The sequence below is a fragment of the Ochotona princeps genome, chromosome 15, assembly GCF_030435755.1.
Source record: "Ochotona princeps isolate mOchPri1 chromosome 15, mOchPri1.hap1, whole genome shotgun sequence".
Lineage (NCBI taxonomy): Eukaryota > Metazoa > Chordata > Mammalia > Lagomorpha > Ochotonidae > Ochotona > Ochotona princeps.
Window position 1 is genome coordinate 40965935 of NC_080846.1, and position 23486 is coordinate 40989420.

The 23486-nt window shown below is 35.3% G+C and overlaps 1 long non-coding RNA gene across 1 annotated transcript in view; it reads left to right on the plus strand.

Moving 5' to 3' along the window:
- Positions 1-1066: 1066 nt before the first annotated feature.
- Positions 1067-23486, plus strand: part of LOC131482140 (uncharacterized) — a 121779-nt gene continuing 99359 nt past the window's right edge. Inside the window, exon 1 of the long non-coding RNA XR_009246776.1 lies at positions 1067-1148. This is a non-coding gene — a long non-coding RNA (uncharacterized LOC131482140). The remainder of the gene's footprint in view (positions 1149-23486) is intronic.

Genomic DNA, 23486 nt, shown 5'->3' on the forward strand with positions numbered 1-23486 from the left:
ATTTGCGGAATGGGCTCCTGGATAGAGTATCTCTCTCTGTGTTTTTCTCTGCTTTCTCTGTGTGTTTTTCTCTGCTTTCTCTGTGTAACTCTTCTTGTCAAGTAAACATTTTTTTTAAAGAATGAAAATAGCATGTTAATGCATTAAACCTTGCTTATTGATATACAAAATGCAAGACATTTGTTATTCCTTTTATATGAGCTTTTTTGTTATTCATGAGATAAAATACGTATTATAATTTTAATTGACCAATTAACATTTAAAAATAATCTAAAAAGTTAGGCTTGTTTTCTGATGAAAAGAAAGCTGTCATAGTTTCAAGTCATCTAGCATTCTAGAATAATCTAGAATAACCTTTTGTTTTATGATATAAGTAACATGGTGTGTGAACTCCTCAACTTCAAATTGTGGGAACTCAATATGTTTGCTAATGTGTCTGTTCTTACTGGGGAGATATTTGCACACTCTTTTTTTTTTTTTTTTTTAATTTTATTTTAAATTCATTAATTACATTGTATTATGTGACACAGTTTCATAGGTACTGGGATTCTCCCCACCCCTCCCCTAACCCTCCCACCATGGTGGATTCCTCCACCTTGTTGCATAACCACAGTTCAAGTTCAGTTGAGATTCCCCCATTGCAAGCATATACCAAACATAGAGTCCAGCATCTTATTGTCCAGATAAGTTCAACGGCTTCTTAGGTATACCCTCTCTGGTCTCTTACAGATTATCTAACATATTTCCAAAAATCTACCTCTTGGTGCTTAATTGTCTTAGGTTGTCTCATAGAATCCAGACATTTTTCCTTTTAGTCGGAAGATAATTGTAGCGGCTCACAGAAGATTTTCCACAGATAATTCTCATGGACATCAAATTGACTTATTTCATTCATTCCTGTTTCTTGGTTCTCCTGTGATAACCAAAACCTGAGAGGAACTCCTTCTCTCTTCATAAGGCAGCAAGTACTCCCAAACATAATAAATGGTTGTGGAAAGTGTGGAATAACTTAAAGTGAAATATAAGATTCCAAATTCCTTAAATAACCCGTGGGCATTTCCTCTACAGAACAATCCATCATCAGTTTCCTCTGTTCTGTGCTGCTTGTTGGTGATGCTGTTGATGAAGGACCTTCAGAGAGTCTCAGTGTAAGTAAGACCAGTAGAAATACCGGTGCTAACGTTTCTCCTTGATGAGTTGATGCTTGTGAATTGAATTCCAGTTCACAGCAAAGATAAAATAATTCCTAGGGTTGAAATCTTTATTCTTCTCTTTTACAGAATTTTTAATTTATATCTTTAAATTTCTCATAGTACAAGTAAAGTTTAATATTGCTAAATTGAATACTTGTGCCAATTCAAAGTTTACTGTAGTCTGAAGCTAGAATTCCCCTCATGCCATTTGATAAACAGGATTTTGAATTGATTGTTTAGTTACAGTTTCTCTGTGTGACACAAAGGTTACATGCTTTAGAAATTTGACTGTTTTGTGAGTTAGATTTATGTGCTTCAGAAGAAATATGTGAAATTGTAGCTTACAAAAAAAAAGTTGGCTTACTTCACTTAGCCTCATTCCTGCTAAGTAATAACAAAATCATGACCTTAATTTCATATATATGACTATATATTCTGATTCAATTTCTGTGAGCACTCTTCACATTACCAGTAATATTAATATATCCTGTATCTTTAATTTTCTTAACTCATATTAAGCTGAATTTAAAAACAACAGAATAATTTACCTGTTACTTTGTATATTTTAGTTGTGCACAACTCTGACATATAACTTGGTGACTTTCGTTCTTGTCTGAATTATTCTACCGTACAACTGTTTGAATTCCTTCAAATGATTTTGTAACCTTGTAGAAGTATTTATCAAGTATACTATTTTTTGTGTTGTCTTACTTAATGTAAGTTACAGGATTTACTTTTTATTTATTTTGACAATTGGTTAAATACATAAATTTATTTGTTTTGCCAAATGGAGAATGTTTTGGCCATTTTTAAAAATATTAAGTCTGTTCTGTTTTGTTTGTTTTTTAACTCAAATTTCACATGTACCAGGCATTTAGATATTTTCTGAAGTCTTTTGTATCTGATGTTTTTTTCTAATTTGTTTAAATTGTGTAACACCTATTGACGGGATCTTCTTTTGGTTGATTTTTTTTCTCTTTCATCTCCATTGTGATTTGAAGTCCATCTGACAATTTCTAAAAAAATAAAATTGCCCAAATCTATTATTTTTGCATTCACAGCAAGTTGATATCTCTGTTTCAGCTGTAAAAACTTTTCTAGGGCTGGGCATGGTAGCCTAGTGGCTAAAGTTTTCTTCTTGCATGCACCGGATCCCATATCGGCGCCGGTTCTAATCCCGGCGGCCCCGATTCCCATCCAGCTCCCTGCTTGTGGCCTGGGAAAGCAGTGGTGGAAGGCCAAAGCCTTGGGACGCTGCACCTGCGTGGGAGACCCGAAAGAAGCTCCAGGCTCCTGGCTTCGTATTGACTCAGCTCCAGCTGCTGGGGCCATTGGGGAATGAATCTGTGGACAGAAATCTTCCTCTCTGTCTCTCCACCTCTTTGTTTATCTGACTTTTCAGGAAAAATAAAAAGCAAATCTTAAAAAAAAAGAACTTTCCTAAAATCCTGTCTAATATTGGCAGGATCAGCATTGCCACTCAACCTTCTTCTGTTGATAAGTTTTTATATTTTTTGAAGATGTTTTTATTTTTTATTTGAAACACAGATTTATAGAGAGAAGGAGAGAGCCTTCCCTCACCTGCTGCCTCCCAGGTTGCACAATAGCAGGGAGTTGGAATGGAGAACAAGCCAGGACTGGAAGGCAGGCACTTTGACATGAGATGCTGATGTTCTGCGGGCAGTGAACCAACTGTGCCAAATGCCCATCCCCGACTTGGCTGCTTGTATCATTTTACAAACATAAAACAAGTCATGAAAAATGGCTGCACTTTTTATATGCATTTTGATTCAGAGACTATCCTTTTTCTGTGTATCTACCTATTTAAATAGTTCTCTTCAAGACACAGTTTAAATAATGCTTTGTCTAGGAAGCTTACCTGATTTGGACCAGTATAAAATCATTTGCTCTTATGTCCTGTTCCTTAGCATCTGTCAACTTTTATTCTTTGTTATGCTCTGGAGTAATTAGATTTTTCTCCATAGATCTCAACAGGAAAAAAAAAAATCCTGACGAGTTATATTAAAAGTCCCAACTTAAATTGCTATGCTAATGAAGCAAAAATCATATAGCTTTCTCAATGTAAAAAAAAAAAGACTAGTTGAAGACAGTGGTCTCAGCAAATTCTAGATAACAAAAAATCTTTAGAAGGTTAAAAAAATGGGCTTATTTTTCATGTCTGCATACCCTAGATTTCTCCATAGAGTCAAACGTCAAACTTGCCCTAGGTCATTTTCATGAAGTGACACAAATTTCAGACCTGAAAGCATGGATGAAGCATCTGACCCGCAATCCTACTGTTCTATTTATGTTCTTCATACCAATGTGTATGGAAAAGTATTGCTGATTTTCTTATCAGTATTCTAAAAGTTACATATTTGTTGAGAATCAGGAGAACTTCAGTATTTAATAGGAGAGAAGGTCACAATAATTTTTCATTTTCAATCTTATGTGCCTAAATATTTTAAATTAAAAATACTTTCATTTTCAGTGTGTACATTTACTCTAAGGCCTTAAATAAAGTGAAATTATTTTTGAAAAAAAAAACTGGAGGTATTTTCCAGCTTAAAATTAAGTGTAAAATTCTTTTTAAATACATATTATTTATATTTTAATTAGAAAGGCAGATATACAGAGAGAAGAAGACACAAAAAGAAAGATCTTCCATCTGCTGATTCACTCCTCAATAGGCCACAAAAGCTGGAGCTGAGCTGATCCAAAGCCAGGAACTTCTTCTGGGTCTCTTACGTAGGTACAGGGTACCAAGGCTTTGGGCCAGCCTTGACTGCTTTCCCAGGCCACAAGCAAGGAGCTGAATGGAAAGTGGAGCTTCAAGGATACAAACTGGCTTTCGTATGGCATACTGGCATATGGAAGGCAAGAATTTAACCACTAGGCTGTCATGCCAGACCCAAGTATAAATTGTTGTGATAAAATATTTGATGAAATACTAAATTTGCAAAATGGTTTATATAATATGCAAAATGATACATATTAAAATATTAGTTAAGTGGTTATTTTTCATCCATAGACCTACTGATCAAATCATGGTAAAGGGAAAGGTATTTTTCATCAAACCATATAACAAGATTAGAGAAGTTATGCACACTCCGCATCTGTCACATTTGTGGAAATTTACAGTGAAGCAGCTTAGCAGAGTAAGAGGTTCTTTTCAAGCAAAGAAGTCCCATGACTTCGATGGTTTGAGCTACATGAAGATGGCTGATAGACAAGTTTGTTTGTGGAAGTATGCAATGGAAAAATCTCGGTCTCTGTTACTGTTTTATCTTCATCTTTATTGGTTGGGAGAGCACCAACTCTTACCCATGGATAGTGTTATTGCTAAGCCCAAATCCTAGGGGTATTCCTGTGTAAGTCGGAGTCGTAGTCAGTAGGCCAGTCCTGCAGTTCTTCTGTGGTCAGAGAAACACCCTCACGTCTCATGCCTTTACAGAATTGTCTAGGTGCTGTGATCTGAAATCTGTGGTTGTAGCTATGTGAAGCTCCTTCAAAAGCGGATGGAAAATGAAATTAAAAGATAGTTTATTTTGGAGGAATAAAACTCAAGAGAGTTTATGTGTTTTAATGTTTCTAAAGATTACTGAAATACAAAGTGTGCACAGAGGGCAAAAGCTTTCTGGATAAAAAGCTAAGACATTAGAGAACTATGTGTAATACTTAGATTTTACTCTGTAGTTCAGGGATTACCACCAATGAATACAGGTCTGAAATATAAAAGCATAGAAAGTTTTAATAATATGCTTGCTATTGTGCCGTGCTTGGTTTCATGCTTGGCTCAATCATGGGTCACACATCCAAGACATTTTTTTTTCAGTGAAGAAGACTAGGGCATGAAGGTGAAGTGAAGTCTTGGAGATAATGACCTGATTTTAGATTTTAATATATAGCCAACCCTCCGTATTGATGGATTTTGTATTTAGGGATTCAACCAACTTGTATTGAAAGCATTTAAAAAAAAAACTGTCTCTAATCTGAACATTTTAGACATGTTCTCCTAAAGAAGACACATAATAACAAATGTTCACATTGCATGTATTCTATATTATAAATAACCTAGAAATCATTTACAGTATTATTTTGGAGGTTATATGTAGATTATATGTAAATGCTATGCATTTAAAAAAATACCCTTGGGTTTTTTTCACAGCCAGAGCAAGAGAAAAACAGAGAGAGAGAGAGAGAGAATCTTCCATCCTCTGGTTCACTTTCCAGATGGCCACAACAGCCACTTGTAGGTTAGTCCAAAGTCAGATACAGGAGCTTCGTTCGGATCTCTCATGTAGGGGCACTTTCTCTTGCTTTTCCCCGGGATTAGCATGCAGCTGAATTGTACGTGGAGCAGCTAGGACTTGAACCAGTGTTCAAATGAGATACCAGTATTGCAGGCAGTAGATTTACTCTTTATGCCACAATACTATTCCTGATACTATACAATTGTATAAAAGGATCTGAACATCTATGAATTTTATTATTTCTTGGAGCCCTGGAATCAGTCCCCTAATGGTATTGTATTACTGATGAGAAATACAGCTTTATATCTACTTTCTATATTTCTTTTAAAAAATAATGAAAACAAATTACAATACAAGTAAAAATTTTAGGAAAAGTGACAGCACCATTAGTCAATAGGCTAATCCTCCACCTTCAAGCGCCAACATCCTTTATGGCTGCTAGTTCATGTTCTGGTGGCTCTATCTCCCATCCAGCTCCCTGTTTATGGCCTGGGAGGGCAGTAGAAGATGGCCCAGATCAATTCATTTCTTTTATTTTGTGTAAAAGATATTGAAAGAAACATGGGGCCCGGCACGGTGGTTTAGCGGCCAAAGTCCTTGCCTTGAACGCCTGGGATCCCATATGGAAACCGATTCTAATCCAGGCAGCTCCACCTCCCATCCAGCTCCCTGTTTGTGGCCTGGGAAAGCAGTGGAGGACGGCCCAAAGCCTTGGAACCCTGCACCCATGTGGGAGACCTGGAGGAAGTTCCTTGCTCCTGGCTCCGGATTGGCGCAGCACGGGTCATTGGGCTCACTTGGGGAATGAATCATTGGATGGAAGATCTTCCTCTCTGCCTCTGCTCCTCTCTGTATATCTGACTTTGCAATAAAAATAAATAAATCTTTTAGAAAAAAGATATTGAAAGAAACAGATAAATATAGAGAGACTGACAGATACAGAGTTCTCAACATTCAATGCTTCACATGCCTGGGGCTAGGCCAGGCAGAAGCCAGGGGCCGCTGATTGAATTTTGACTTCACACTTCCTGGCAGGGACCTGCTTACTTTTAGATAGCCCCTGTTGTATCGTAAAGTGCATATCAACAGGAAGCTTGAGCTGGGAGTAGAGCCAGGACTCCAACTCCGGAACTCCAGTATGGAATGCAAGCTTCTTAAGGACTGTGTTAATTGCTAAAGCAAATATATTCCTCCCAAAGTTAAGGTTTGAAATCTAAAAGCAATCCCAAAGAAATGTCTATTTTCATGTGTATATATGCGTGCATAGATATAGTTACATGTATATATGTTATATATATATTACAAATTCTGTTACAAGATTTAATCAGAGATAAGGAAGACTTTCTCTTCAGTGTTTCAACACTATTGTTACAGTGAAAATGCTCATATTTTGGGTTTTTGTCCTGAACGTTTTTAAGTGCTTTTGTTTGTTTATTTATTATTTTTACGATTATAAATGGAATGGATTTAATATTTGCTTAGAAGACAGTGGCACATCCTTTGCTCCCCTGCTGCCAGTCTTTCCCCTTCCTTTCCACCCTCTTTTCAGTAAGTTCTAAACAGTAGAGGCTTATGTTGCATGACAGTTTGAGTCAAAATTTGTCAGCTCAGTCATCTGGGATTCACTTAATAACCTTGTGTAATCTATAAGAAAATATGTAGATTTAAATATATAATTAAGAAGGCACTGGAATTGGTGACATGCATTTATATAAATGTGGGGTTCAAATGAGATTAAAATAGCTTGGCTACCATGACATGTGAGAACATAAAAAGCATGAAGCCAGAGGCATTTGAATTTCAAATGCAACTTTATTTAGCACTTGGTAAATAGATGATTTTGAATAGTTCAATAAAGTGTTCAAGCCCCATTATTCTCCAAGCAAGAAGCAGAGAATTAACCTAATGCGATGCTGTTAATGGAAAGCATAGTAACAAAATTTAATTGATCAAAAATATGCATATTTCCTTTTCCATTAAGCCTGCAAATTTATGCAGTTTTTATACAAACTGACAAAATGTTTCATAAGCATTTCTTAAACTAAATTATTATTTCTGAGTAATGAATTATTGATGATACAATTAATCCAACCTTTGAAATAAATGTAACAGCTCTTTTTCTCTCATCTTACAGACAAACCAAATACAATATAAAGACAAAATCTTACCACAACAAATGTCATAAGCAACAAAATGGTGGATATGTTGTACCACAAAGCATTGAGATATTCATTCATTTGTTCATGGAAACCAGTCTTGGGGCAAAAAATCCATAAAATGATCATTATCTTCCAGATTGCATTTTCTGTGCATACTTGATCATTTTTATGGCTGGAAATTCATATTTTTAAAACTAATTGTAATAATTCTATAGGAAAATCTAATTGAAAGATACATCATTAGTTTTTATTATAATATAGATCTTTTTACTCTATAAGAACAAGTTATCCTTCACAAAGAAATATTACAAAAGGAAGGATGTTTTTCATTCTTCTTAGAATTTATAATATTTTATTGCATAAATATTTGCAAGTTAATAGAAAACATCTTCTAAATACATGATTAGCATTTTAAAGACAACAGGTGAAGAGCATAGCTTGATTTAACATACAGATAATAATGCTTATTTTTAGGTGAGTGATAATAATGCTGAATATGGATCCTCAGATTTCGTTATATACGTTGAATTTGCCATTAGAAAGGTACTGATGATTTCTTAAAAGTCCACTTTATGCGTTGGCTCAATCGTTACATTACCACTGCTCTATTTGTCAGGGTAATTGTAGATGGGAACGTGGTCCAACATAATGCTTTGGGTTAAAAGAAGTTCACGGTGTGCATTCCATACAGCATATGAACAGAATGCGTAAATGATTGTCTGACACAGATTATTTTGTGCAAATCATTTCTTATGTTCACAAACTTTATCTGGAGAAACTTATTCCATGGTATTAGCATGTGGTTAGTGCATTTCATATTTCTGTTAACCCGTACTAACAATCATTTATTGACCATCAAGAGTAGACTGGATTAGATGACCGTTAATTTCTCTCTGACATGGATACTGTGTGATTTAATACCCTTACTGAGGGACACTGTGAGCACCATTATGCCTGCAATTATCACTAATTTATTGTATGTCTTTCTGTATGAGGTAAATTGCACTATAATTCACCAATCATTCCCCCTGGAGAATTATATCCTAACTCTATGGAAATAAGGAATGCAAATTATAGATTGCTTTTGCTAAAAATTGTGCATACCCTGTTGGTGGAACATTAGATTCAGTACATAGGTTGCTGTTTTTTTGTTTATTTATTTACTTATTTATTTATTTTTAAACTTATTTACATAAAGGGAACACATTTCACCTGTTTTACTGTACAGATTCAGGAGCATAGTGTTGCTTCCCACACACCCTTCTCCTGCCTTCTTTCTTTCTTTTTTTTTAATTTTTACTATGGCATACTATCAGTTCACTTTACAGTCACAAGCCTAACACTCCATTAGGAGTGAATGCACTAACTTGCAAGTAGGAACAACAACAATAACAACAACAAACTAATGTCCCTTAAGAATATGGACAAATGTTGTAAACAATAAACAAATATCAAAATGTTAATCTCACTCAAACAGATTGCATTTTTGTTTGTTTCTTCTTTTTACAATTTTGTATCATTTTTAATGTTTTATGATACAGTTCCACAGGCTCAGGGATTTTCCCTTCTACCCATCTCACACACTGATTGCCCCTATATTATTACAATAGTATAGACCTTCAACAACAGTTGCAGCTTTGTTCTCTGTATATTAGTTATCACAGTTCAGGAAAATATCTACCATATGTTCAGATATCCTGTTTGTCTTTCTAAGTTTTGGAGGGAAGCCCATGGAGCAGAGTCTAGCTTAATGTAAACAGACTGTGTGAGACATAGAAATTGTTTTGTTCATAAGGATCTAGGATTTGGTAGGCATATAAAACCTAGGCTTTTCTGACTTGTCTAATGAGATAGTTAAGAGAAGAGCTATACATGTATTTTATTATTGTTTATTTATGTACAATTTAAGCATCTAAAAACTGGCATTTTGTATTTAATAAATAAAGTTATCCAATGGATGGTACATCAGTTTATATGTATGTATAAAATGAGCCAAGTGTTACTAACTCTTAAAGGCTTATATTTCAGTTGAACAGCTATGCCATACAAATCTGTATTTTCTAAGCAATTGTTTGATGTTAATATTTGCTTTTTTGAAAATTTCTAATTTATCTCAGATGCATACAGACAGAAACGTTGGCTTCTTAATTCTACAACTAGCGCTAGAGTTAGGAAGTTATACAGGACTTCTTTGTGGATGACTGTCACCCAAACATTTGAGTAACCACCATTGCCTCTGAGGATGCACAGGAGCAGGACCTGGGACTTCAACGGACGCACTCCACTAAGGATCGCTAGTGTCCTACCAGGTGTTTTAATCCCTACACTGCATGCCTGCCCCGATGTTGCTATTTAAATTAAGGCAGGCAAAAGACAAATCAGCTTGAACTGCAATTATAAACAAAAGGAGCACAGATCATCTGGGAGAAAGGGGAAGAATATTCATATAAGGATAGACTCATACACAAGGATACAGAGCATACATAACAAATGGAGGTACAGTTTTCCATTAAAAAGGTGAAATGAAGGGAAAATAAAATGATTAATTAATTAATTAATACAAATAGGTTCACAGTGGTAATAGCTGCATATTACCAATTTATTCATAATTTCCCAGATTCTTGTGTGCCTTTCAATGGCAAAATGTTAATTCCCTTCTAAGTCAAATCTTTCTGTTATTATTAAGCCATTCAACAGTCATACGTTTTATCCTTCCACTTTATGCACCTGTTATATTTTGAAGTATGAAATATCAAGAGTAAATTTAGGAGAAGATCCATAATGAGCACAACATTCCAAGATTTTCCAATTTTAATTACTTGTTATTTTAATGCTTCACAAAGCTCTTAAACCACCTGTGCATTACCAAGAATACCACTTCACCAGAATGACTGCTGCCACACTAGTTATGCTCTAAGCACTTTGTACTATTATTTAGTTTCCTCTTCCATGAGTGTTCATCCATTTCTTCATTTTGTCCTTGCTTCCTCCTTGCTAAGAGTTCAGCTTTTATATGTGCTGCAAATCTTCTATCACTAATTCTCTTCTACCATAACGAGAGTTTGCATTTCACAAGTTTTTGTTGATATGGTTGATTCCATTTCTGAGTTTTTATTTTACACTCTGATTTACACAAAACAAACAGTCGAAAACTTTAAAATTCACCTGATGCTTCATTATCCATAAAGGTGACTTTGAGTTTGAACTCTGGAGTCAGTCATCCTTAACTTGATAACAGCTTTGCTCCTTGTTACCTGTGCATCTAAGGACAAGGTTCTTCCTAACCCTGGGTCTCTTCTCTTCATTAAAATCAGTTTCATTACACAACTGAACTCATACCAATATAGAATTATTTAGCAAAATCAAATTCAAGTTCTCTTCAGAGTCTGCCATTTATTAGGATCCAAGTTGATGAACTTCTCATAAAACAAACAAACAAAAAAAGAATTCATCTGTATTTTGAAAGAATCCATGACAGTAAAACGTGTGCGCGCGCGCGCACACACACACACACACACACACACACACACCAGTGTGTTTTAGTCAAATTACCACATCTTTATCAGGACTTTTTAAAAATGATATTTTAAATCTTGGAGTGAAATGTCTTCAGGGAAGTTTTCTGAGTCTTTGCAATTGGAACTTTGTAGATCCGGTCTAGTTCCTTGCAAAATATTGTCCTCTTTTAGGGGATGTCATGAGGAAAGCTGTCAAATTCCATGCAGAAGAAGGTATGGGATCCAATAGTTCTAGAAGGTTTCTTGTTTAGCAGATTAACTTTACCATTTAATGGTTCTCTTCCTACACAGCTACTCATACACTCATTCTGAAATTGTCCTTTACCGATCTCTTCTTAGGCACAATTTTCTAAATTGCAAAATAATAGTCAGAATTATCACAATTACATGTGCTTACAGTACTTCTCATGATTACAATAATTTCATCATGCCACTAAAATATTAATAATCCAACAATTGTAATCATCATTCATTATTGCTGACTTCCTTCTCTACCACGTAAACCCTGATAATGCAACCCAGAAGGATGACAAAACGAAGATGGCTCTGAATTTTTTATTTCTCCAGAAAGCTATTTTAGGTTTAGAAGGAAAGCATATGTAAACTAACTGGCTTGACGCAAATTGTTCCAAGCTCTCCTAGGGAGATTTTTTTTTCATGCACAATATGCCTATTATTAGTTCTTATACATTTGCTCGTAGTAAATTGTATTTATTTTGACTGTATATCTTGACAATGACTTCTCTATTTTCAGCCACCCACTGAGACAATCATTGCCACCATTCAGACACACAATAAGCTAAGGTTTTATTACTTTAATTTTCCAAATAAATTATACCATGTTAAATTACAACACATGGAAATAATTTTTAAAAGGCAAAAGAACGGTGGATTTTGCACTTGTATTAAATGATCTATCTGTGATTTCAAAGAATGGATTGTATTAAGTATTGTGCAGATGTACCCATCCAAGTATGTGACTGGATATGGTTTTAGCAAATATCAAGTCTCCTGAATCCTTTGGAAATTACATGGGTAGAACTATGTACATTACCCTGATCTTGGTGATTTATAATCCAATAAATGGATACACTAAGTTAAAGCTACTGATCATAAGGTATGTACACTCTCCACTAGTTTATTTATGTTTGGGAAATTTGGAGTTCATATGTGTATATGCATTTATGTGTGTTTATGGACATTTCAAAAAATTAATGAGAAATGGAATTAAAAGGTAAATTTATTTTGGTGCCAAAAATCTTAGAAACCCTTACATAATTTTTTCATATACAAATTTCTCATAAAGCTTTTAAGTATGATTTTTAATTGGCAAAATATTTAAATTTAAGATGTACCTTTTTGTTTATGTTTCAACATAGTTTACAAACCACAGAATCTTCTCTGGGACATTTTGTTATTTGACTTACAACAGAAAAAAATATGAAATTTAAAGTTTAAATGTAATTTGAAGGTTAGTAGTGAAAGAGTAAGGCCTGCTGTGACAAGTTAGTGGCTAATCCTTGCCTTGCAAACGCTGGGATTCCATTTGGGTACCGGTTCATCTCCTGGCTGCTCAAATTCCCATCCAGCTCCCTGCTTGTGGTTTGGGAAAGCAGTCCAAGGTGACCCAAAGCCTTGGGACCCTGCCTCTGTGTGGGAGACCCAGAGGAAGCTCTTGGCTGCTGGCTTCAGATCGGCTCAGCCTCCAGTCATTGTTGTATCTTAGGGAGTAAACCAGTGGACGTGTCTTTCTCTCTGTCTTTCCTTCTCTCTGTATATCTGCTTTTCCAATAAAAATAAAGCATATCTTAAAAAATGAAAATGTATACTAGTATTAAAGAGCTCAGAAGAGAAAATGTTATTTCAATTAAGTTTCTGTGTTTCTCCAAGAATTTCAGATGGCAAAGTATAGTGTACACTTTTAGCTTGGAGAAATTAGGAAAATTAGGAAAATTCTGTCTAACCATTATCGTTTCCAGTCACACTAATTGTCTGTGTTTTAAGAAAGCTTTAGAAATAAAGCAGTGGGAGCCTTTTAGGATGCCAATTCAATGTCACCCAACTGAGTAATGATCTGGTTGTCATTACCAAACTTAGTGTATCATGGTTGCTTGGTGAATAATGTCATTTGAAATTACTATATCCTTTCATTCACTCCCCTGCAGACAAATGCAACCATTCAAACCATCACCAACATGTTAGCAGCCTGTCCTGAGATGTTGTTGAATACCTCAATACTGTCTTCATGTTTCGTGAAAGATTGATAGAAGAGGCTATGGTCTACTGCTGTTGCTTGCCCTAAGAAACCAATTGATTACTGCTAATTTCAATGCCCCTGGAGTGTCCATTCACTGGTCAATTTCCATAAAACTTAGAGCAGCTGCTTACAATTCTGTTCATACATAGAGCCATCTAGGGAGGATTTTAAAAACATATATTACCAGACTTTAACTGAAAGCTATTGAATAAGAATCTCCAGGGGTTATTTTCATCAAGTTATATTTAAACATGCTCTCTGAATAATTTTATTGCAGCTGTCCTTGGACTAGCCTTTGGGATCCATTGATTTAAAGGCTAGGTTTTGAACGAGGCTACAAATTCTGACTCTAACGTTTTCTAGCTGGTCATATTTGGCTAAGTACAGACATCCTTCAACAATTTTCATATATATATATACAATAGAGATCGTATTTTATTTCACTTGTTATATACAGTAAATGAGAAACACTAGCTTATTTGCAAAAGTTCACAGCAAAGTGTAATCTTGTAGTAAAATCTAACGAAGACTGCTATGTGCTCATAGAATCAATTTTAGATTACATTCCCCAGTCTATCTTGTAGTTAGTTTCATTCATATTATTAAATACAAGCCAGTGAAATTAGGTGAAGAGATGGAAAGCATACCAAGGTTTAAATCAGAAAGACCTCTTTCATGAAGCAAATTGATTGCTTCCAATTCTGGTTAGTTAAAGGAGATTACCTGCAGTGTGATTTTGGGGTTAATAAATAAGATTCCTCAGAATTTATCAAACCAAGGTTTCTGACATTTCTTTTAATTGCAAAGTCAGATATACAGAAAGGAGGAGAGACAGAGGAAGATCTTCTGTCTGTTGATTTACTTTCCAAGTGGCTGCAACAGCCGGAGCTGAGCCAATCAGAAGCTAGGATCCTTGAGCCTCTTCCAGATCCCCCACACAGGTGCAGGGTCCCAAAGCCTTGGGCCATCCTCATTTGCTTTCCCAGGCGACCGACCAACAGGGAGCTGGTTGGGAAGCAGGTCTGCTGGTATTAGAACTGGCTCCCATATGGGATCCTGGCACATGCAAGGTGAAGACTTTAACCACTGAGCTACCGCAGTGTGCTGTTTCTGAAATTTCATGCAGAATGCTACCTAGCCACAAATTTCGTTGTTAACAAACACTGTGGGAGTGTTGTGAATCTATTTGAGCAGATGGGACTTTATATTTATGTTAAATTAATTTACTTTTCTGAAATTACAAAATCAGAAACGTATCTATCCGTTGGGGTATGTTCTATGTATCAGTAATAGAAATTGCCAGAAATTTCAGTGCTCATATGATACAAGGAGACAACAAGAAAAACTTTGTGTGTCAAGGATTTCTTTTCCTTTACACAAGATCACCAATCAACAGGAATATGTCCCAGGATAACTTACTTTCAGTTTTTTTTCTTATTTTTAATTTATATAAAAGGAGGAGACACAGGCAGTGAGAAAAACATTTCATTAGATGCTTCACTTTTCCCAAATGACCACAACAGACAGAACTGTGCCTAACGGAACTCACTCTGGATCTTCGTTGTTATTGGTAGGGTTCGTGGCTCTTAAACCATCCCTTGCTTCTCCTTAGGGAATGAATTTTAGAAAACTGGCTTTGGGAGTCACTTGGCGCTCCGATGTTGGCTACAGAGGTATCCAAGCAGAGGCTTGTCTGCTACAATGAACATCTACCTTAATTTCAACTTCTAGGGTGAGCATGACAAGCACACATAGTGGATTCTATTTAGACGATGTGTACGATTTCACAAAGAATAAGTTTATGGATCCTAACGCAGCCAAGGTGCTCATTATTAACTATGTGCCGTTCATGAACAACAACAACAAAAATCTATGAGTAATTGCTCCTAATTCTTCTCTCTTCAGAATTTCTGTTTGAAGTTTTTTTTTATTCCTGTATCTGAGCAGTCCCTACTTTCTTATGCTTTCTGTCATTCTAATATTACACAGTGCTCTGTCAGTTTTACAACAGAAATGATATAGACACAAAAATACTGAAGTATTTTTAAGATCTCCATTTGTATTCTCAAAATAGCATCAGTGATGCCCAATAAACTACTTTTTCTCAGTTCACTTCTAATCATTCCAGCTTTATTCTTTATCCTACATTCTTTCATACTCAGTTTACTTGATACAATGCCCTAGCAGAGACAGGGACCCTATTTTCCCCTTGTTCTTATGAACAATTACATGTTTAGTCACTTGACTACTCAAAGATTCATTCTAGTAGTTCTTTGTGATTATTTCTTAGCTGCTAAATCGAAGTCAGATATTAGAGATTCAGATCAACTTACTTACTAATTTATTATCTTTGTCTTCTTGGAGTACTAAGTGTAGAAGTGTGTGAGAGCAGTGTCTGCCCTCAGTCAGAGAAGCACACTCAGGTGGTGATCCCTTTGCCAGCTGCAGAGATCCACTAACTTCCACGGTAAGAATTTGCCTTTAAATTGAGTCTTCTATTGAAAACCACTGCAAGGAGAATGAGAACTATTACCACAAAGGAACGCCCAACAGTTATTTTTGTCTTTGGGAATGCTTGAGTCTGGATTTGATGAAGCTATAGACATGCTTTTGAAATCCAGGCATCTTAAAAACCAATAAAGCAATAGAGTATTGTTAGTGTTATGATATAGCTTAAATGTTGAAATTGGGCAGTTAAATGAAGTATACTAGTGACTAGAGGCTTAAACTTAATTGATGATAAAAGTGAAAGTTAAGCTGTGAAGTCCTTCCTTCTTGGAAGATTGGTCCAAATAGTCTCTGATTATGACCCCGAAAATGAGCCATGAAATTGGATGTCTTTACTCTAGTGAAAGAAAGAATGGGAACCACTTTTTTTAGAAAGAAGTGTAAATATAAAAGTGAGACCATCAGGTTTCAAAAAGGGTGTGACTAGTAATCTAGTCCAAGATGGTGGTAGCTGTTAATAGAATCTCTGATTCATAATTCCTTAATCTTTGTCTAAAATAGTTTCTCTCTCCTCCTCTCCCCCTTCCTCCCTATTTTTCCCTCCCTCCCTCCCTCACACACACACACACACTCACACACACACAAACTCTCTCCAAAGTTTGCTTCCATGTTCCTTGAGTCTTCTTTTATCTTCCTTTGCCACCTCAGTTCCTAAATCTCAAATTACCCGCAGAATCCTTCATCCCAAGTACAATAAACATTTGGTGTCTGAACATATCCTATTAGTGGTGCTTGGCAGAGACAGAGAATTTGAGATAGAAGTTCTTGGTCTGTTGTTACATCGGTGTAAATGCACCAGGAAACTCAAGCTGGATATCTTATATTTGCTTTTCTGCTAACACTCCTATACTCTGAACACAACGCTAAATCTGGGACTCATGATAACTTTAGTAGAGTTTCCTGGGATGACTGAAGAATAGTCATATGCATAACAATGAGTCTATGGAAAATATCTGCCAAATTTCAAATCAGGCACTTCTAACAAAACATTGCATCACATCAAGTTGTAATTGGTAAGCTCGTTTCCCTGCTGTCTTTTTTTCCCGTAATATAATGAAATTGAATGAAGCTGGTATGGAATTCACATTTCCCCATATTGCCAATTCATAGAATAAAGAAATGGATTTAATGATGCCAAGTTTCTAACTTGACTCTTTGTATTCTTTTGGATACTAATAATTTTTCATCCTTTTGCACTTTTTTTGCATTCATATTACTTAAGAAGAGACATAGCCAAGGAATAAGTAAGATCTTACTGGATTGTGAAAGATAGTAAAATTTGGATATAGTATGTGCCACGGATGTTGAATATTTATATTGACTTTTTATGTTTCATATTCTCATATATTTTGATGAATAGTTGACAGCAGAAGGAATGCTTTCTAAGAACAAAAACTCTAAAATTTAAGGTAGCTAAATATGTCATCCAAATTTTTGTGACTTTACTTATGATTTGAGCAAACTTGAAGTGAAATGCCATATAGCAAACTGATTTATGCAAAATTTAAAGTGCACTATATATCAGTTGTAAAAGGTGCAGATACATGTGGTAGGAACACAAAAACAAATACAGGAAGGATGCACACTGATTGCAATTGTTCTTATGTCTGGAGTGGCAAAATAATGAGATGGTGACAAGAGTTGCTTTTAGCAGTATTTGATTTCTCAATATGAGATACAAATATAATAAAAGTTAACATAAGTAAAGAAGCCCACCTCTTTTATGTTGCATATGGGAATACTTCAATGTATTTTTTTATTATTATTATTTTCCATAATACAGATTTTTAGACATAGGGATTTCCCCCTTTTCTTTTCTTTTTTTTCTCACCATTTTTCCCCTTACATCATTTCCCGCACTCCATGTTACAAGTCTTTAGCAAGTTACTAGCTTAACATTTATTTCTTTCTTTATTTATTAAAGATTTATTTTTTTATTGGAAAGGCAGATATACAGAGAGGAGGAGAGACAGAGAGGAAGATCTTCCGTCCAATGGTTCACTCCCCAAGTGGCCACAACGGCTGGAGTTTAGCCAATCCAAAGCCAGGAGCCAGGAGCTCTTCCAGGTCTCCCACGTGGGTACAGGGTCTGAAGACTTTGGGCCGTCCTTGGCTGCTTTCCCAGGCCACAATCAGGGAGCTGGATGGGAAGTGCAGCTGCCGGGATTAGAATTGGTGCCCATATAGGATCCCGGGCGTTCAAGGTGAGGACCTTAACCACTATGCTATCGCGCCGGGCCCAACATTCTTCTATTTAAGTGCGTCATGACATTTTAGATATAGCAAAGGTAGAAAACCTAGAATCATATTAAGGTGTATTTAACTGTGGTGGTCCTCCTTTTATTTGTAAGTGGAAATGCATACTGAAACGTATCTTCATTTTCTGGTATTCTGGTCTCCATTATACGGTTCCTCTATTAAAATATATGTATATGCTTGTTCACTTATGTACCTGTTTTGTATTTTGCAAGACGTTTGTGTTTTTTAATGTATTTGCATAGAAAGGGAATGAAAAAACTACAAGACAAAAGCATTTCTATTAGCTTTTAGGAAGTAATCATTATCTGTCAAGTGAATCAGACAGCTGTGTGCTCTAGTGAGTGTTCACTGACACGTAACATCACACTAGCTGACGTGCCTTTGAGGGGAAAGACCACATGGTGAGACAGGAAACCAGTGAGAGACACAGGTAAGGCCAGACTTACGCTTCTATGGCCATGTTTTCTTGAGCACTAGTCAGGTTCCCATGAGAACTATATCGATTCTTCTGTAGGACAGCGACTTTAGTGACCTAGCTACTTCACATGAAGCCCAACTTCTAAAACGTCCCACCATCTCACCATCACCACAGTGAGGACCAAGCTTCCAACCCATAAACTTTTGGGGACCATACGCAAACATATCTACATCAATCAAGCAACCTAGAAAATTTTCTTAGAACAAAATACAGGAAACCATTAAAAATTGGTATTTGCATTCATGAGAATAAGAACTAAAATAGAGGTGCTGGCATTTGTTGAGTAAACCTCCCTTTCAACACTGACTAATACAAGAGTACCAGTTTGAATGATGGCTACTCTATTTCCACTCCAGGTTTCTGTTAAGGCAACTGGGAAGAAAGCCCATGGTAGACAATGTACCTAGCCTTGCCATACATGTGGGAGATTAAGAGTTCCTGGCTGCAGACTTGCTCAGAACTAGTTCCAGTCATATTGAGAAGGAACAAGAAGATGGAAGATCTGTCTGCCGTTGTCTTTCTGTTTCTCTGAAATAGAAAATAAAGTGAAAATTAATATTATATCTCTTGATTTATATGCATGATAATATTTCATTGAGAATCTTTGAAATCTCAATTCACCCAAAGACTTAAAATCTTATATATATGTATGTGTATATATATATATATATATACACATATATATATATGATTTAAAGTATACTTTAATGGTGTTTTCCTTTTTCAAAAAATGTAAGCTACATATAATAAAATATATTCAGGTGAGGATCTTGAGCTTGCCAGTGTTCACAGAAGGAGGCCAACATCAAAATTCCACTGATTTACTACTTTGCAATAAAAAATTGATGAACATGAACACTGAGGTACCAACCTTAATTACAAATAACATTGTGCATAATGAAAGACAAGAGAACCAAATTACAGCGTTTGTTGTCGTCTTCATCATCATTCTCATTATACTGATGATTGACCATGACATTTTTTAATGCTTTCGGGATAGAAAATATTTGCATTTTCACTATGTCTCTGCCTCCTCCATCCTTTTAAGTACAAGTAGGACATGTAACACTTGCTTCCTATTTGAAAAGCTGCAAAGCTAAAAAAAAATACATAAATAAGAAGACGTTAATGTCATCTTTGTGTTGAATAGCATTTTGAGAGGTAGATGATAAATAAAGCCTGCTATTTGGGGAAGGCAGTTAAGAAGATGTAATGCTAGCTGAACTTTTCCTGTTTTAATGTGATTCTTTGTAGTTTTCTAGTATTTGGATACAATTAGCTCAGTAAGTATTAAAAGACATAGGGAATTATAAGATTTTTAGCTGGTTTTTATGAAGGTAGATTTGTTTAATGAGACAAAATGATATGACGGAGTGAATTCATCAACAATCTTGTTCCTTTTCTATACCCAGCTGCTGCACAGAAAACCTGTTTTAGATTGCTCTGAAGCAAATCTTTGAACTTAAATAATTCCACTCAGGAAAGTTAAAATACACTTCATTAATGAAAATCAAATATATTTTAATTTGGATATTTAAAAGAGAATGTAATTCTTGGACTCAAATGCTCAAAATTACTTATTTTCAAATTCCCTTATTTTTATACTCTTGGATGAATTTGCTCACATTATAAAATATATTTTACATCTTTTTAACACCTCTTAAAAAACTAATGCAAAATGTGTTGAACACATGAACACTGCTTTTGGTTAACCTCAAATTTTGTTCACTTTTACTTACTAAGGTAGTGGCGGGGAGAAAGGAGTTATATTCCTTTGGATGGTTACTTGAATAAGATGATTTAATAAGATTAAATTTTGATAGATAACTACAATCAATACATGATTATTGTACTGTTTAATGTAAAGCTCTCCCCTTATCCTAGATACGCAACTTACAACACTGTCTGCCATTATTCTGTTTTCTGATCTTGGGCCAAGCAGATCTTTTATTTCATAAATCTTTTATTCTCACTTAAAATGAAAAAGAATTATTTGTTATATTACCTCTGAAATGGATATATTTTATAGCTAGCCCATGTCCCAGTTGTGTTCCTCTACTCCCAGAGTGTTTTGGTTCTCCCTTTTATTATACATATTTATTATTTTGAGGCCAGGATATTTGTTCAGCAATAAACCTTCTCTCATTCTGACAAGCTCTACTCCCCATGCAAGTTAGGTCTGCCAAATCTGGAAAAGGAGCAATGATGAATTTAAATTTGGCAATAATTGGAATGGCAATCCAATCTTCAGAGAAACAACTTGAAAACCGGATGCAAAACAATTTTATACCTATTAGGCCTTGAATTACACAATCTGCACTTTCTTGAATTCTTTGGTATAATTTGACCCTGATTAAATTCTTTACTAATTACTAATAACAAATGAAACCCTAAATGTTTTCCTCCTATTACACTATGAATTTTTGAGGCTTAATTGGATTTTCCTTTTTTAGAAGTTAGATGTCCAAGCTATTCTTCATTATTAACCAAAAGAGGTGCATTTAATTTATATGCCAAATATGATCCTTTAAAATATATTTTGCTGCTGAAATCCAATGTGAAATACAAATACAAAAATGTGGAGGAATGGTTTTGAGGCAGTGCTGAGGAGAAATCAAGAGAATCCAATAGCCTGTATTCCAGAATGCCTCCAACAGGCCAGATCCACCACACTGAACTCAATCCTCCACGTTGGTGCAGGGACTGACATGCTGCTGCCCAGAGTGCACTTAAACAGAAAGCTGAAATTGAAGGTGGAGGCCATGTGTACATTGTCAGGAGACAGAGCCATGATTAAAAATCAGGCCCTTTGATATAGGATGTGGACATCCTAAACATCATCTTAATAGCTGGGCAAAATACTTGATCAAGAGATTTGTTTTTCAGAATTGTTTCTTGGAGGCTGTTTATTGTTTTCATAAGAATCTTTTCAGTGGTATAACAGAGAAGGAGCTATTGCCTGTAATTTAATTTTAGGGAAGTATCTCACTAAGACTTAGTTAACTAGTTGCTTTAGATAATGAAACCTAGCAATACTCTCTGCAGGTCTTGAGCATATGGTTACCAAATATTTGTTTACTGCACACTTCAATATAAAAGAAAACAGAAAATGTGTTCAGTGCTACAAATAACATTAGTTTTTATCCAAATGAGTTGTATTTGATTAAGTAATGAGATATTGTGGAAAATTATTATTCTTTGTTATGTTTTCTTGCTGGTTTAATATTCTTACCACCAAACTGGGTTGCTGAGGAATTGAGGATACAGGAAGTAAAGTTTTAGGGAGAACAGAAGTCACACACATAATTTCTCAATAGAACTCAAGGCATTCTGGTATCATGTTTTTGCGTGTCTGAAAAGAATATAGATATACTCTGTGGAGGTGGGGGTGGGATTCCCCTGTCTTTTAAGTCAGCTCATGTCTTCCAACCAGACAAAATATATCATGCTTAAAATAATGAGTAGGTAAATTTTGAGAGATTTGAGGCTGTATTAAATAGTTATTATATGTAAATATAGTGTTTTGAGTTCCCTTAGTGCTTTTTAAAATTACAGACCTGTATAGCATGGCTTTAACATTTGTGTAATCAAAGTGAAATTTTATGTTTCTTAACTCTCATAGTAAGCAATTTAACAGCTTTAAGTTCTTTTAGATTTAAAGACAAAGACTTCAGAAAACTTTTGCACCAAACCTTTTTATCTATTAATTATCCTAATAAATTGCATCTTAACTATGATTCCATGAACAATTTAAAATTTATTTTAGCTTTATGTGTGGAAGATTGATCTATCCAAGCTATAGCTTCAGACTTACCTTTCCTTCCCCAAAGAAAGCAAAAGTAATATAAAATTATACATATACACACATATGCACACATATATATGTACACACATGTATACAAGTAAAAATCAAGCAAAAGGTGGACTTATACTTAGCTATAAGTAAGAAAAGGGATTGAAATAATAAATGTGATTGTGAAACACTCAAACATTATCTCCTTTTTCCTTTGTTCTCTTTAAAAGATAAATAGTACGGATTTATGATTTTTTTTCATGATACATTTCCTTAGGCTCAGGTATTTCTCTTCCCACCATCCACATCCCTACTACCCCACCCCAATGATTTTCCCTGTATTATTACAGTAGTATAGTCCTTCGAAAATATTCACAAGTCTATCATGTTATTTATGTGCATCATGAATTATAGGTATAGTCAATGGTAAAAAGTCCAACATTCTATTTTCAAGGTATATTTAGCAGTTTCATTTGTTGATCTTTTATTCAGAAGTAGAGCTGTATACTGCAATGTATCTTTACAGCATACTTGCCTCCATTATACGTTTCCTGTAGATAAATATATGTATATACATATTTTCCCATGTATCTACTGATCTCGTATTTTGCATGAAAGTTGCCTTATATCAGAACATATGATATTTGTCAGTTTGGGAATAGATTATTTCACTGAACAAAATGGTCTGTAGTTGGGACCATTTTCATGCAAATGGAAGAATTTATTCTCTTTAATGACTGAGTAGTATCACTAAATAAACCCTCTCCAGACTTACTTGCCAGCCACGTATCCATTTCTATCTCCAAGGCAATCAAGAGTAAGGGCTGCCCATACCCTAGCCACCAGAACCCCCGAGAAACCAAAGGGGAACTTTTCCAGGCTACACATGTGATCAGAGTAGCCTCATAAAAATAATATATGAGCTTTCTGGTGAGAAAGCAGTGATTACCAGCACTGTTTGGGTATTTCTAATGCAGAAAAAACAGCATCTGTACCTGTCCAGAGCAGCTGGGAATAAATCAACGTTCTGTGTGTCAGTGACCAAAGGAGATTTAACCAGTGACAAAG